Source organism: Molossus molossus, unplaced genomic scaffold (genome assembly GCF_014108415.1).
Source record: "Molossus molossus isolate mMolMol1 unplaced genomic scaffold, mMolMol1.p scaffold_m16_p_5, whole genome shotgun sequence".
Lineage (NCBI taxonomy): Eukaryota > Metazoa > Chordata > Mammalia > Chiroptera > Molossidae > Molossus > Molossus molossus.
In genome coordinates, this window is record NW_023425388.1 from 21,313,938 (window position 1) to 21,328,043 (window position 14,106).

The window sequence follows — 14,106 nt, forward strand, 5'->3', positions numbered from 1 at the left end:
AGTTTCAGATGTAGAGCAAAGTGGCCAGAAAAGCATGCTCTCCGCAGAGTGGTCCCCCGCTGGCCCAAGCACCCTCCTGGCCCCACGCCCTGTTATCTGGACGTTACTGATGGTGTTCCCCATGCTGCAATCTGCATCTCTGTGGTGGGTCTGCAGTTGACAATCTGTGCTGCTTAATCCCTTCGCCTCTTCCACCCAGCCCCCCTCCCCTCTCATAGCTGTCGGTCTGTTCTCTGTATCCCTGAGTCTGTCTCCACTTTGCTTGTCGGTTTATTTTGTTCCTTAGATTCCACCTATCACTGAAATCACGTGGTATTTGTGTTTCTCTGACTGGCTTATTTTACTTATCATAATACCCTCTAGGTCTCTCCATGCTGTGACCAAACTTTGATCTCTCCCTCCTGCCAGTCTCTCTGATCCTCATTGGGATTAGAATTTCTGCAGAACTTGGCCTGCTTCGCTGGTGTCATCAGTTAGGTTGCCTTTTAGTGCTTTTGTAGTCATCTTAAGCAAAAAGCAATGTTGTTAGAAAGAAGTGGAGGGCTCTAAGTGTCAGTGGGAGTCGCAGGACAAGTTTACAGATGGACGAGAAGCCGGGCAGCTCGAGCAGGAGGAAGGCGGCATGCCAGACATCTGGCTGGGAGGCGGTGGCTTTGCTGCAGACTCGGTCACTCTGCTGCAGCTGTGACAGGATCTAACTGTCCACAGCTCCCCTCTGGCTTCTTCCCAACATCTGTCCACGTCCTTACCATCTGTACGGACCTGAGAATGTTCTGCTTAATGTGCTGCCTGAGAAATGAACTCATCCTTTCCTGATGGGAAAAGAATTCCAATTTGCTTTACTCCGTTTCATGTTTAGTGGATCGATGCTTCCCTTCATTCCCTTGGAAAGGGAAATGCTGCCATTTTATTTATAACACTGGCAACAACATTTTCAAAGATAGCACCTGCATGGTCTCTGGAAACGAGTTTCAGGGACTTCGAACCATTACAGTAAATAAACAGCAGCATATTTATTTTGTTATATTGTAACGTACCTCTGATCAAATTCCCAGGGAATTCCCCTCTTGTTATTTCACCCCGCTTTTTGCCAACAGAAAAAGAGGCGAAGTTGAAAATTCACTGTTGAGGTAAGAACATTTCTTCCATTAAATCATGGTATGACCCAAGGATTACTAGGTTTCTGGGACTATAAATAGGAAGTACCAGTCACCCAATCACACCAGTTCTCCCAGTTTCCTCCTCTATGGATTCACTTTATGTGTTGACATTTTCTAATCTACTCTTATGTGTGATTCCTACATAGTACTATTATGTATGAAAAACACGACAGGCTAAAATATTTCAGAGAAACCTTGTAAATGGTGACATGGATGCCAGCCGTACCCCCTCTGACCCTGGCAAAGGGGCTGGGAACATTGCTAGAACTAGTTATTTTCTTCCTCTGTCATCACCGCTCAATCACATGGGCCTGGGACGGTAGCTTGTTTACTTTCTGTTATAGCCTGGCAGGCTCGAGTTCATTGTCTATAATTAACAGTCACATTTCTCTAGGCTGTTCAGACTGTAGGCCAGGACATCAATAAAGGTTTACACAACCCACTTGCTGGAATTTTCTCTGTCATCTTGGTTATCAGTGTTGAAAGACAAAACCAAATACTTTTTTCCCCCTCCTTTATTTTATTTTATTTTTTAAGATTCTCTCTTTTTTTGTTAGCATTTTCATTTTTTTTATTAATTTATTTTTGTTACAGATGTTTCTCCTTTTCCCCCCACTGATTCCCCCCTCCCCCTCCGTTTCCATCCTATCCCCAGCTTTGTTGTCCCTGTCCATTGTTCATGCACACATGCATATAAGTTCTGTGGTTTATCTCTCCCCCAACACCCCCTCTTCTGGGGATTGTCAGTCTGTACCCCACTTCCACGTCTCTGGGACTACCCCATTCCTCAGACTGTTATGTTCATTATATTCCACAAATAAGTGAGATCATATGAAACTTGTCTTTCTCTGTTTGGCTTGTTTCACTTAGGATGATACTTTCCAGGTCCCTCCATGTAGTCTAAAGGATAAGAGATCTTTCTTTCTTTTTTTTTTTTATCCTCACCCGAGGATATTTTTCCATTTTTTGTACAGATAGAGTGGGAGAGAGAGAGAGGAAGGGAGAGAGAGAGAGAAACATCGACGTGAAGGGACACATCGAGTGGCTGCCACCCGCACGACCAACCAGGGCCGGGGACAAACTGCAACCGAAGTACGTGCCCTTAGCGGGAACCGAACCCGGGTCTCTCCGGACCGCAGGCCGACGCTCTAACCGCTGAGCCAAACGGGCCAGGGCAAGAGATCTTTCTTTCTTACAGCTGCGTAGTACTCCATTGTGTATATGTACCACTGCTTTTTTATCTATTCGTCTACTGATGGTCACTTGGGCTGTTTCCAGATCTTAGATATTGTAAATAGTGCTGCTATAAACATGGGGTACATATATTCTTTCTGATTGGTGTTTCAGGCTTCTTAGGGTATATTCCTAAAAGTGGGATCACTGGGTCAAATGGAAGTTCAATTTCTGATTTTTTGAGGTAACACCATATTGTTTTCCATAGTGGCTGCACCAGTCTGCATTCCCACCAGCAGTGGACTAGAGTCCCCTTTTCTCCACACCCTCACCAACACTTGTTGTTTGATGATTTGTTGATGGTGGCCATTCTGACAGGTGTGAGGTGATACCTCATTGTTGTTTTAATTTGCATCTCTCTGATGATTAGTGATGTTGAGCATTTCTTCATATGTTTCTTAGCCATTTGTATGTCCTGTTTGGAGAGGTGTCTATTTAGTTCCTCTGCCCATTTTCTAATTGGGTTCTTTGTCTTCCTTTTGTGGAGTTGTATGAGCACTCTACATGTATTGGAAATTAACCCCTTATCTGATATATCATTGGCTATTATGCTCTCCCATACAGTGGGTAGCCTTTATGTTTTGATGATTGTATCTTTCGCTGTGCAGAAGCTTTTTTTTTTAATCCTCACCCAAGGAGATATATATATATATATACATATATATATATATATATATATATATATATATATAGACATTTTGTTCAGATAGAGTGGGAGGGAGAGAGGCAGAGAGAAACATCAACGTGAAAGGGACACATTGAGTGGCTGCCACACACACAACCCAACCAGGGCCAGGGACAAACTGCAACTGAGGTACGTGCCCTTAGCGGGAACCAAACCTGGGTCTCTCCAGACCACAGGCTTACATTAACCACTGAGCAAAACGGCCAGTTGAGTTTGATGTAGTCTCATGTGTTCATTTTCTCCTTTGTTTCTATTGCCTTAGACGATGTGTCAGTGAAAATTCTGCTGTGTATGATGTCTGAAATTTTGTTGCCTACAGTTTCTTCTAGGATTTTTATGGATTCACGAGTCACATTTAAGTCTTTTATCCATTTTGAGTTTATTCTTGTGTAGGGTGTAAGTTGATGGTCTAGTTTCATTTTTCTGCAAGTAGCTGTCCAATTTTCCCAGCACCATTTATTAAAGAGGCTGTCCTTACTCCACTAAAAATATGCAATGCTTCACGAATTTGCGTGTCATCCTTGTGCAGGGGCCATGCTAATCTTCTCTGTATCATTCCAATTTTAGTATATGTGCTGCCAAAGCGAGCACTCCTTTATTTATTTTAGAGAGAAAGGAAATAAGAGGGAGAGAGAGATAGAAACATCAATGAGAGAAAATATCAACTGGCTGCCTCCTGCATGCCCCCCACTGGGGATCTGGCCCATAACCTGGGCATGTGCCCTGACTGGGAATCAAGCTGGCGACTTCCTGATGCATGGGTCGACACCCAACGACAGCCACACGAGTCAGGCTCTAGTAGGTATTTTAAATACAGTTCTTGCATGTTTAATCTCATCTTGGCGTCTACTTATTTTAGAATGTCTTTTAAATTGTTTTACCATTTATAGTTTTCAAAATTGTAATCTTTAAAATAATTTTTGATTAATTTATTATCTTTTTAAAATTTATTTATATTTGACATGCAATAGTATATTGGTTTCAAGTGTTTGACATAGGGATTCAACATCAAAGTGACTACTTTTTCTGTTTGCTGCATCTGCTAGTTCTCATCATGGTGGTTCATTTCTTCCTGCATATTGTAATATTTCATGGAGAACTATTTGTAATAAAGACTTTAATTGAGGGGTTCGATAATCTTAGGCTATGAATGTAAAATATCACTTTTGAGTTTTCTTTTGAATGAACCCTAGCAAGTTCAATGGTCAGCATGAGTTACAATATTACTTTTATGGCTTGTGAATTTTGCATTAAACAAATGGTTTAAATTTGTACTTAGATGGCAAGATATTTCCTGTTACTTTGGTTAGGTGGATAATTTTTCTGGATTCACTTTTTTCATAAACTAGGAAGCTCTTTTTGTTTCTGTTATTTGGGGGGCTCAATTCTAGCTCCTCTGCTCTATCTTAGCCCCCTGAAGCCACACCCTGTATTCTCTCATGGGTGTTAAAACCTCAGCCCTAGAGTCCAAGGACAGTCGTTATTTTTGTTTCTGGACATATCCTTTTTCTTCTTTAGAGCAGAGCTATTAAGACAAATTAATTTTATTTTGCCCATCATTTCTATGTGTTTGTTTCCATCCATGTCAGATCAGTCTATCATGTCTCTATACATCTGTGTAGGATTCTGTAGCACTGATTGCTATCTGCTGAGCAATTGCGACACATTCAGTGTACATGCAACATTTCTCCTACTCCCTCTATTAGCTTCACTTAAGTTATAAAATTATCTGTCTTATTCTATCTCCCGTGAGTAGTTTATAAACTTCTTGAGAGGAAGGGACCATGTTTTGTTCTTTTTGTATTCTGTCTCTTCAATTAATGTTTTAAATTCACTTTCAAAATGTAGAATTCAAAAATAATTCGTGAGGCGGTTCTGTGGGAAGTTTAAAAAACTGTGCATTAACTGTTGAAGAACAGTGTCTCTCAACAGAACAGGGCTCAGACTTTGGAATGAAAGTAATGAGGTTTTGTTCATAGTTTGTGAGGGTTGATAAAATATTGCAGAGTATCATTAATGTGAATCATGCTATTTAGGTCACATGCGCAACAAGGTCATGTCTATGCTCTGCTTTACATTTTATCTTAGAGTAAATCTTTTAATCCAGTCATTGTATGGCTACTGGTGGAGGCAGGTACGACCAGACTGTACCATGTCTTAGCTGCACCATGAAGTTGTTGCTTTCTGCCTTGACTTCTCTGTCATAGCCCTGGGGAGATGCCTGTAAAAACCTTTTCAGCCATTCTGCTGCATGGACAACCCCACAAGGAAGAATTGTTAATATTTCAATGGGTCAACCCTAGACCAGTGGAGGATGGGAGATTGGGCAAATCGTCTACTTTTTCACCTCTGGGTTGAATGACTCTGAATCACATTGTACAGTTTCTCAGTCTTTAGTAGGATCAAGGCCCAGTTGCCCACAGAGAAGACCAGTTTGATAATATAGTAGTTTCCCTTTATCCATGGTTTCAATGACCTGAGTCAAGTGCTGTTGGAAATATTAAAGAGAAAATTCTATAAAAAAACAGTCATAAGTTTTTAATTGGGCACTATTCTGAGTGGTGTGATGAAATGTTGCGCCATCTTGATTCGTCTCACCCAGGACATGAATTAGCCCTTAGTCCAGCGAGTCTTCTCTGTATAGGCTGAATTAGTCGTGGAACTGCAGTGCTACGTAGTTCTTACCTCAAAGCACCAGGGTAGTGATGCCGGCAATTTGAATATACCAAAGAGAAGCAAGTGAAAAGGTATATGTGTAGGAAAAAACATAATCTATATAAAGTTTGGTACTATCTATGGTTTCAGGCATCCACTGTGGTTCTTGGAACATATGCCCCTCAGATAAGGGGGAACTACTTACCCTACAACCTCGATTTATCTTTCTCGTCCCAATTGCACTCTCCAAAGCTCCTTACTCTTGTTCCTTAAGACTAACGACCCCCAAATTACTTCCGCCTTGTCACACATCCTGCTTTTGTGGAGGGGGGGACCCAGGCAAAGACATCTAAAGTGATATATCATTGAACAGTTGGTGCAGGGATCTAACTTCCCTGAAGGGAAGGTTCGTCTTTATCAGATAACTTGCAAACCTTATTTAGAAACATGTCTGGTTGACGTATATTTGGCCACGATGAACAGTGGGGATTTTTGGATCTCGGAAACTTGGATTTTGGTGTGGGAATCTTTCAGCCACTGTTGCCAAGGAGGGTTGCATTGGTAGGAGAGGTGGGGAGGTAGACTGGTACTGCAGGCCAAAAACACAGAGCTGAGGACTTGAAAAGAAACTGCATGTTCTTTTTCTATATTTTGAGCTTTGTATTCTCAACTCTCTTCCTTTTCTTTCAACTGAAAAAAAAATTGGCATTGTTTAAAAGATGTGTTGTAGCCCTGCGGACCAGAGAGTCCTGGGTTCGGTTCCCGCTAGAGGCACGTACCAAAAAAAAAAAAAAAAAAAAAAAAAAAAAAAGTGTTGTAATCACGTGGATCCAACTGATAATTGAATCAAGATTCTGGTGTCCAGGGTGTATAGACCAGATGGCTTGCTAACAGGTCCTGCAGAATGCTCCATGAATAAAGCCCATTCTTCCTTGACTGATAAGCCACCATGCGACAATAAGACACTCTAGAGTTGAAGCCAAAGAGAATGAAATGTTCCCTAAATGCTTTAATCCTGGTTGTTTTTTCTGCCTTGATCAAATTGCCAAAAGTGCGTATCTCCACAAGCTGAGGAAGCTTCAAGGTCCTACAGTAAGTACACAGCAGCTCTGGAATTTTAATTGGGATATGAAGGTCTCTAATGCCTTTACCAGTCCCCCTGGTGCTCTGAAAACAGACTTCTCATGTTCTTCCCTATGCCTGTCTCAGCTGACATATTTCTATCAAGCATGTGGCGGGTTAAGGAACTGCTAACATGTCTAGTTTAACCAGTGTGCAAACAACTGATGAGAATAAATCCTCCTCCTCCAAGGCCTCTCTTATGCACGGTTCAGTTTCTGGGCCCCCAGGACCTAGAGGTGGCCCCACAGGGTCAACCAGTGAAACGTTGGTAGCTCCAGTCCTTGTGAAGCAATGGGCAAGATTTAATAGGAAATAGGCACATTTTATGGTAAATCTGTTTCATTTGTGAGATGTCTTCAAACAGTTTCTAAGGAGCCATGACAAGCTGGAAAACTCGATTGACAGTTGATTCTGATGGCTACTGTTATAGTCTCCTTGCTTCTGACACAGCATGTTTGTTTCCCCAATAGCAGAATGATAGGTCTGCAGGATTAAAGGACGGGGAAAATCATTTCATGTGCAGGTTGCATAGCAACTTTCTGGGTTTTAGCAAAGCATCTTTGAAATTTCTGCGTTCAGAGGAAAAAACCTGAGAACAATACAAAGGAGGGAAATGACTCTCATTTTTATTTCCAGAGTGAGCAACAAGGTGTCAGACTATTTTCTTATTTTGTGCTTGAATTCTCATAGCATCCAGCCTCTCTTTTTCCGCTTACTCCTGAAACTGTCTCACCTAAGTAGAAAGCATGGTTGTTGTTGAGAGTTCCTTGAAATAAATGGAAGGCCTATTAGCTAATTCCGAAATAGCAGAACAATAAAGCACACAAAAATGTAGTTTTCACGTACATGTGAATACATAAACTAAATATAGTTATTCACACAGCCTTGAATACATAAACGAAAGTAGAATATGTATGGGTAGAAATGGGACCCACCACTAATTAGCTCTACTATGTTGGAGAAGGCTCTTGATATCTGTGAACAATTTCTATGTCTGTAAATTGGAGTTATGTCTTTAAGAATCTCTACAAATTTTCCAGGTCCTAAGATTTTTGTGTATTCTATTCTACTCAAGGGCAAGACTACATCATGGATGATACCTAAAGAGAAAAGATAGGAATTTCTGATTATAATCTTCTGCTAATTTATGAAATCATTTTTACTGGCCCCCCCCCCTCACCCCATCCCCACCATGTCTCTTATGTGTTCTGTGGTTTTTCTTCACTGCCTTTCCCTCTGACTCCTGAAAAGGGACACCAGTGGGCTATCTTTATGTAATCTCTCTTTTTTTTTTTTTATCCTCACTTGAGGACATTTTTCCATTTTTTGTTTAGATAGAGTGGGAGGGGGAGAGAGGAACAGAGAGAGAGAGAGAGAAACATCGATGTGAAAGGAACACATCAAGTGGCTGCCACCCGCACGACCAACCAGGGCCGGGGACAAACTGCAACCGAGGTACGCGCCCTTAGCGGGAACCGAACCCGGGTCTCTCAGGACCGCAGGCCGACGCTCTAACCGCTGAGCCAAACCGGTCAGGGCTATGTAATCTCTCTTAAGAGACCGTTTCCCAAGAGGGCAATCCAGCTGGCCCTGGATAGCCTTTGATTCGATGATGCCCCTAGAAAAATAATCTTCTCCAATGACTTAACAAAGTCCAGACTCAAGAGTGAAAGAGCAGAACCATGGGGTTGATCTGATTTTCCAAACCCTCTAACGTGAATTGACTGCAAACTCACAGTGCAGTCTTTCATAGGTTAATTAATGTCTCCTCTTTCTTCTTGCATCCCAAAGAAGGGAAAAGAGTGTGGAATCAGGTCCTGTAAAAGGAAAAGTAAGCACAATGATGCCTACACACTCTTCCCTCATGCCCCAAGAAATAAGAGGAAAGAGATCTCTAACATTTGTTAAATGTCCTCCTTCAGTAAGATACTTACCATAGTAAAGAAAACCTTAGCTTCTTTATTTTACAGATAAAGAGACTGAGGTTAACTATGTCAAGAGTGGTTAACTATGTCAAGAAATCACACAGCGAGACACTCATGGAGTAAGAATTCAGTCCTAGATGTGTCTTCTTTTTTGGTCCTGCTGTGCTTGGCTACACTATGCGAGTAGAAGCTGGTGGCTGTTTGAGTAGCAACTTTGACCTTAAGTTAGATTATTTCTCTATTTTTGAGTTAAATTAATACATGCTCTATAATGGAATCCTATAAAAAGTAATGCTATGGACACTCTTATTAGGAGTTGGTGTTAATTGAGCTTTTTACCTATCAAAGTTTTCATGGCTTTTTAAGTAAATGTACTTAGGGAAGGTGAAAAAATAGGTCCCAGTAACAGAGAGTTTGGGGACCCCAGGGATATAGATCTCCCTGGAAGCAGCCTCTGGTCATAACCTCTATACTGGGCTTTGCACAAAATGTATCCTTGGTGCAAGTTTTAAAATGACCTTTTCCTGAACTCCTGAGGAAGGCAGGTCAACGAGGAAGTGTCCTCTACACCACATTTTCTTTAGTTCTAATCAGTACATATTGGTGAAGATTTCTGAACATCAAATTGCAGTCAGGCAGTTGGTGTCTTTAGAAAAGCCAGTGTATATTAGGGCAAAGTAGTAGCAACCACAAGAACATGGCAAAGCAGAAAAGGTGGGGATAGAAGTATCTCCCCGCCCCTTTATTTTCACAATTTTCTTTTACCAGATGGCTCAGCAATACCTGTTCTTAACTGAAAACTCTACTAATTGAAAGCCCACTGATCATGGCTTTGAAAGCAAACCCTTCAGAACCCATTTCTGAGTAAGCATCTCCGAGGCACGCGACAGTAGCATCTCGCTTGCCCTCACTTCCCCATGTTTGTAAACATTTAGGGTGTCTTATTTCTTTTGAAGAATTTGCCCACCCCTTTGTCTTCAACCCACCAGAACAAAATAAGTATACCTTGGAAAATCCAGTCAAATGTAGATTAAACTTGACATTTTCACTAATATTTTTAGTTCTACCGGATGAAAAGTAGACATCCTGCTCTCTCCCTCTTTTCCTTGCTCTCTTCCATCTTTCCTTTCTTTTTCTCTTCCCTTTTCATTCACATCAAAGATACAAATGTGTGAAGCTTAGAGTCAAATGATTAGGGAAAACAACAATCCCTGTTTCTTCTTTGTCCATCTTCTCCCAAGAGGAACTACATTCACCCATTTTAGTTGCTAAGTTTTGTATCTACCTTTTTTCTCTAAATAACATGTTTACTTGGCTACTTCCTGGTGTTGCACTGTTAGGCGTCATCTGTCAGGGTCTCACTGTGGAAGGCGAGGATTCAGTTCTCTTTCCTCCCCTATCCTCACCGCACCTTGTACCCTTCCTAGGAACTCATCCTTCCACGGTTGGTTTGTGGGGGAGGCGAAACATTCCCCTGTCCTTCCTCCGATTCTTTTGACTGTCCGAGTAATCACATCAACAGGAGATTGACAAGAGAAAGTCAAGTTTAACATCCTGCGTGCAGGAACCCCGCATACATGAGAGGTTCAGAGACAAAGGGGGATGGAGGCATATGACATTCTGAGCTAGGGATGAGGTAGTGCCCCTTGAGGTCTTCAAAGGGTCATTGCAAGATAATAAGAAAAGTAGATGTTGAGTAAATAAAAGTTTGCTCTGCCATATAGGTGGGTGGGAAAGGTTATAACTAAATAATCTCATATTATGGGCAAACCCTTCAATTCAAATTCTTTTAAGTAGTAGGCGGTGATGGTGGTGGTGTGGTAGTGGTGGGAAACGGGGCAGGAGTTTCTCCGGAGCCTGCAGCTAAAATTGCCATCAGCTCGAAGTAATATGCATGCCACCAAGGCACATCCTGGGGGGGCTGGTTCTGGACCCCCACAGGAGATGTTGTAATTTTGTTTGGATCAGAGTTCACGTTGTTATAAGGAATATTCACAGGTTCGACATGTGGTAAATTACACTTCCTTTTTCTTTCTTGAATATTCTTTTGTTCATACAACTGTGACCCTTACCCCCTTTATGCCTATTGGTCTGGCATCATAAAGAATAAGGTCACTGTCAATGTCAGTATATCCCAGTTTAGAAAACATGCTATTTAACACAAAAGTCTTTGCTAATTACCGGGGGCATTCCAGCCCTTACCTTGTGCTGAGGGAATTTCTTCTATAGCCTTTTGGCTAACTCAGGTTGGAACTGGTTGTCATTGTCCTCTGCCAAAGTTCTCTGAGAGGACATGCGATCATTGAGCTGGAGTGGATGGATGCTAGAGTGAAATCCAACTACACCCACCAGGGCTAAAGGGGTTGTCCTGTAGACCTCTGATATGGGGGCTGGCTTTATGCCCTTAAAAGCCACGTTTTCAAAAAAAGGAGGTGACTGTATTCCCAAAGGTCCTCAGAGATGTTTAGGGCAGATTAAATTTCCTGCAGTTATAATCTAATGATTATAATTAAACTATTATGCTCAGGATCCCTATCTCTTTAAATTGTATTTTAATTTTTATGAAAAGAATCATGTGCAGAGTTTAATGTTGAATAGCTTACACTGAAAAAAACAAACAGGTATTTGTTCTTACTCTCCCATCTCATGAAAACTTCCTTGGAGGCAGCACCTCATTCAGCACGTTAGTTACTTCTTACTCTCTCTCTCTCCCTTTAAAGTAAGGCATTTTTACTTCTCGTTCTTGATTTTCTATTTTAGATGCTATCTAATTATTTTCTGCTATAGAATATTAGGATTTACTGCCTTTAAAGTCACCTTCCACAACACCCTGTTCCCTTTCCTCCCCATTTTCATGACATTTAAGTCATAATTTTTGGTTAAGTCCACATCCAGAGTTTACTGTATTGTGACTTTCAGAGGTGAGTCACATCGTCTTTGGGAGACCATCCTCCACGGGTCTCTTGCATTTCTGCACATCTTACAAGCAGAGGCACTGATGACGTGTGTTCCTCCCATTTCAGGAATTGTGTGCAGTGGACAGCCTTGGAAGTCGGCACCAGTGTCCCCTCCAGGGCAGAGGACAGGTTTGTTAGCTGTCCCGTATGACAAAGATAATGTTTTTCTGAGGCAAAGATCATGCAGGTTTGCTTTCTTCCCATTATAAAAGAATAGTGTTCCCAAAGCTCAGGGTCCTTCAGCTGTGATACAAACCCCACTGTGTGAGCAGCGTCTATCTGAGTCGGTCTTTGTCACCTCCAAAGGGACTTGAAGCAAGGAGGCCAGAGTAATCATGAAACTTCTGCTGCTTGCTCTTCTGCATTCTTCAAACCATCCTTTGCCCTGGTCAAAACCATCCAGGGGTTTTGTGTCTGTTGCCAGTACCTGTGAAACTGTGGCAGGCTAATTTGTTGTCTTGAAAGTAGGGTCAAGACTCTGACTCTTCCCAGTTCGTTATGATAGTGAACTCTGGCTTTATTGCCTTTCATGTACTTAAAAAAGAATTCTCCGACTTACTACTTGCCTTTGTTTTTGTTTGTCTCTTTGTTAAGTTTGAAAGCCCTGATGAGATGCACTGAGCAAAGCACACCCTGGTTTCCATGGTGCTCCTGTCAAGGACACACTCCCGAGTCTGGTCCTGAGGAGCACCGAGGGTCAGCCCGGGGATGACGCTGTGCTCTGCGAGACGGAGGACATCAAAGACTGAAAACACTGTTTCAGCTGGAAAGAGTCTGAACAGATATAAGAACTAAATGCAACACATATTTCTTGGTAAAACCTTGGACCAGAACAGTTGGCAAAACTTGAATGAGAGAGTGTCCTTGCTTTGGGGAAATAAGCACAGACCTTTTTGAGTGATGGGACCTCATAGCTAAGCTCTCTTTTAAAAATTTCAGAGTACAACAAGTAATAATGGGCATATGACCTCCTAAACACACACACACACACACACACACACACACACACACACGCTGGGGAAGAGAGAGAGAGAGAGAGAGAGAGAGAGAGAGAGAGATTGATTGGACACAACAGTGAGTTGACCTTCATCTATATTTAGTAAAATGCTAACATTTGGGAAACTTGAATAAAATGGATGCAGAGGTCTTTGTTCTGATCTGGAAATTTTAATGTAAGTTCTTTGAAAATTAATTAAAGAGTGAGGTACTGAAATACTGATCGCAAGCTCTATGTGCATGTAAAACTAATCAGATGGCAGGTGTCATTGTGGTGTGATCTGGCTGTCTTGCTATGGGGCTCCCGCTGCTCGTATTTATAGGGCTAGACAGTTGCTCCAGGGGGCTTCTCTACTGTCTCGAGGATGGAGTGTGAGCTTGCTCAGGGCCCAGTGTGGAGGGGAACTAGAGGTCTCACTCCTGAAAGTAGACTCATTGAACATCATATTAACTCTTTATTCAGGCTTTTAACAAAGTCTCCTGTTTTTAGTTCTAGATGCAAACCCAATGCTTTCAGAAGCCCCTGGATCTTCTATTGATGGGAATGTCCTGGGTTTCCGTGGCATGACTCAACCAGCTTCTAGTTGGCATTTTCTTCTTTGGGTGCTTAGCAGAGCAGAGAACACTGAAACGGAAGTCGTTTATCGCTAGAGTAACAGCTTTCCATCTCTCCATATTTTGTGGACAATAATCATCTGCTATCATCACCTCGTCTTTCTCTGTTTTTGTGGGATCATGCCCTTAAAAATGAATTTTTGTTATTGTAGTGGGGTTTCAGGAAGGAGCAAAGAGAAATATGTTGGGTCTTTTTTTGTTTTCTTTGGTTTTGTTTTTCTCTCTGCTGCAATTAACAGGAAGAGCTTTCATTACCTGAGTTTTCTTTTTATTGGAGACTAACTTCCTGTGAGCGAGGAGAGTGCTATGTAATCATTTGGCACAGACTCCAGGCTGACACGAAAGTACCATTATATCGGAAAAGGAAAAGGAAAACTTTTATGAAAAGGAGGGAATGATCGGTTTTGGTAGCAGAGTGCACACAAAAAGAAAAGCGACTGCACTGGATTCTATAGACTGGGTTGGACCTCCTTCTGAATGTCTGGTGTGCTTTGTCTTAACATTTGCTATACTAGGTCTTTATAAAAAAGAAAAGAAGAAAAGGAGGGAATTATTTTTTGGCTACTAATATTTTTTCAAAAAAATTTTAAGTTGTGCCCTGGCTGGTTTGGCTCAGTGGTTAGAGTGTCGGCCTGCGGACCAGAGAATCCTGGGTTTGGTTCCCGCTAAGGGCAGGTACCTCGGTTGCGGTTTGTCCCCGGCCCCCGTTGGGGTCATGTGGGTGGCAGCCAGTTGATGTGTCTCTCACACTGATGTTT

At 41.9% G+C, this 14,106-nt stretch overlaps 2 non-coding genes across 2 annotated transcripts; one reads left to right on the plus strand and one right to left on the minus strand.

Annotated features, from left to right (window-relative positions):
• Window positions 1-3,562: 3,562 nt before the first annotated feature.
• Window positions 3,563-3,669, minus strand: LOC118618066. The gene has a single exon (XR_004956987.1). It is a non-coding gene; the product is annotated as a U6 spliceosomal RNA (small nuclear RNA).
• A 10,052-nt stretch (window positions 3,670-13,721) lies between these two features.
• On the plus strand, window positions 13,722-13,865 carry LOC118618034. The gene has a single exon (XR_004956973.1). It is a non-coding gene; the product is annotated as a small nucleolar RNA SNORA81 (small nucleolar RNA).
• Window positions 13,866-14,106: the final 241 nt, after the last annotated feature.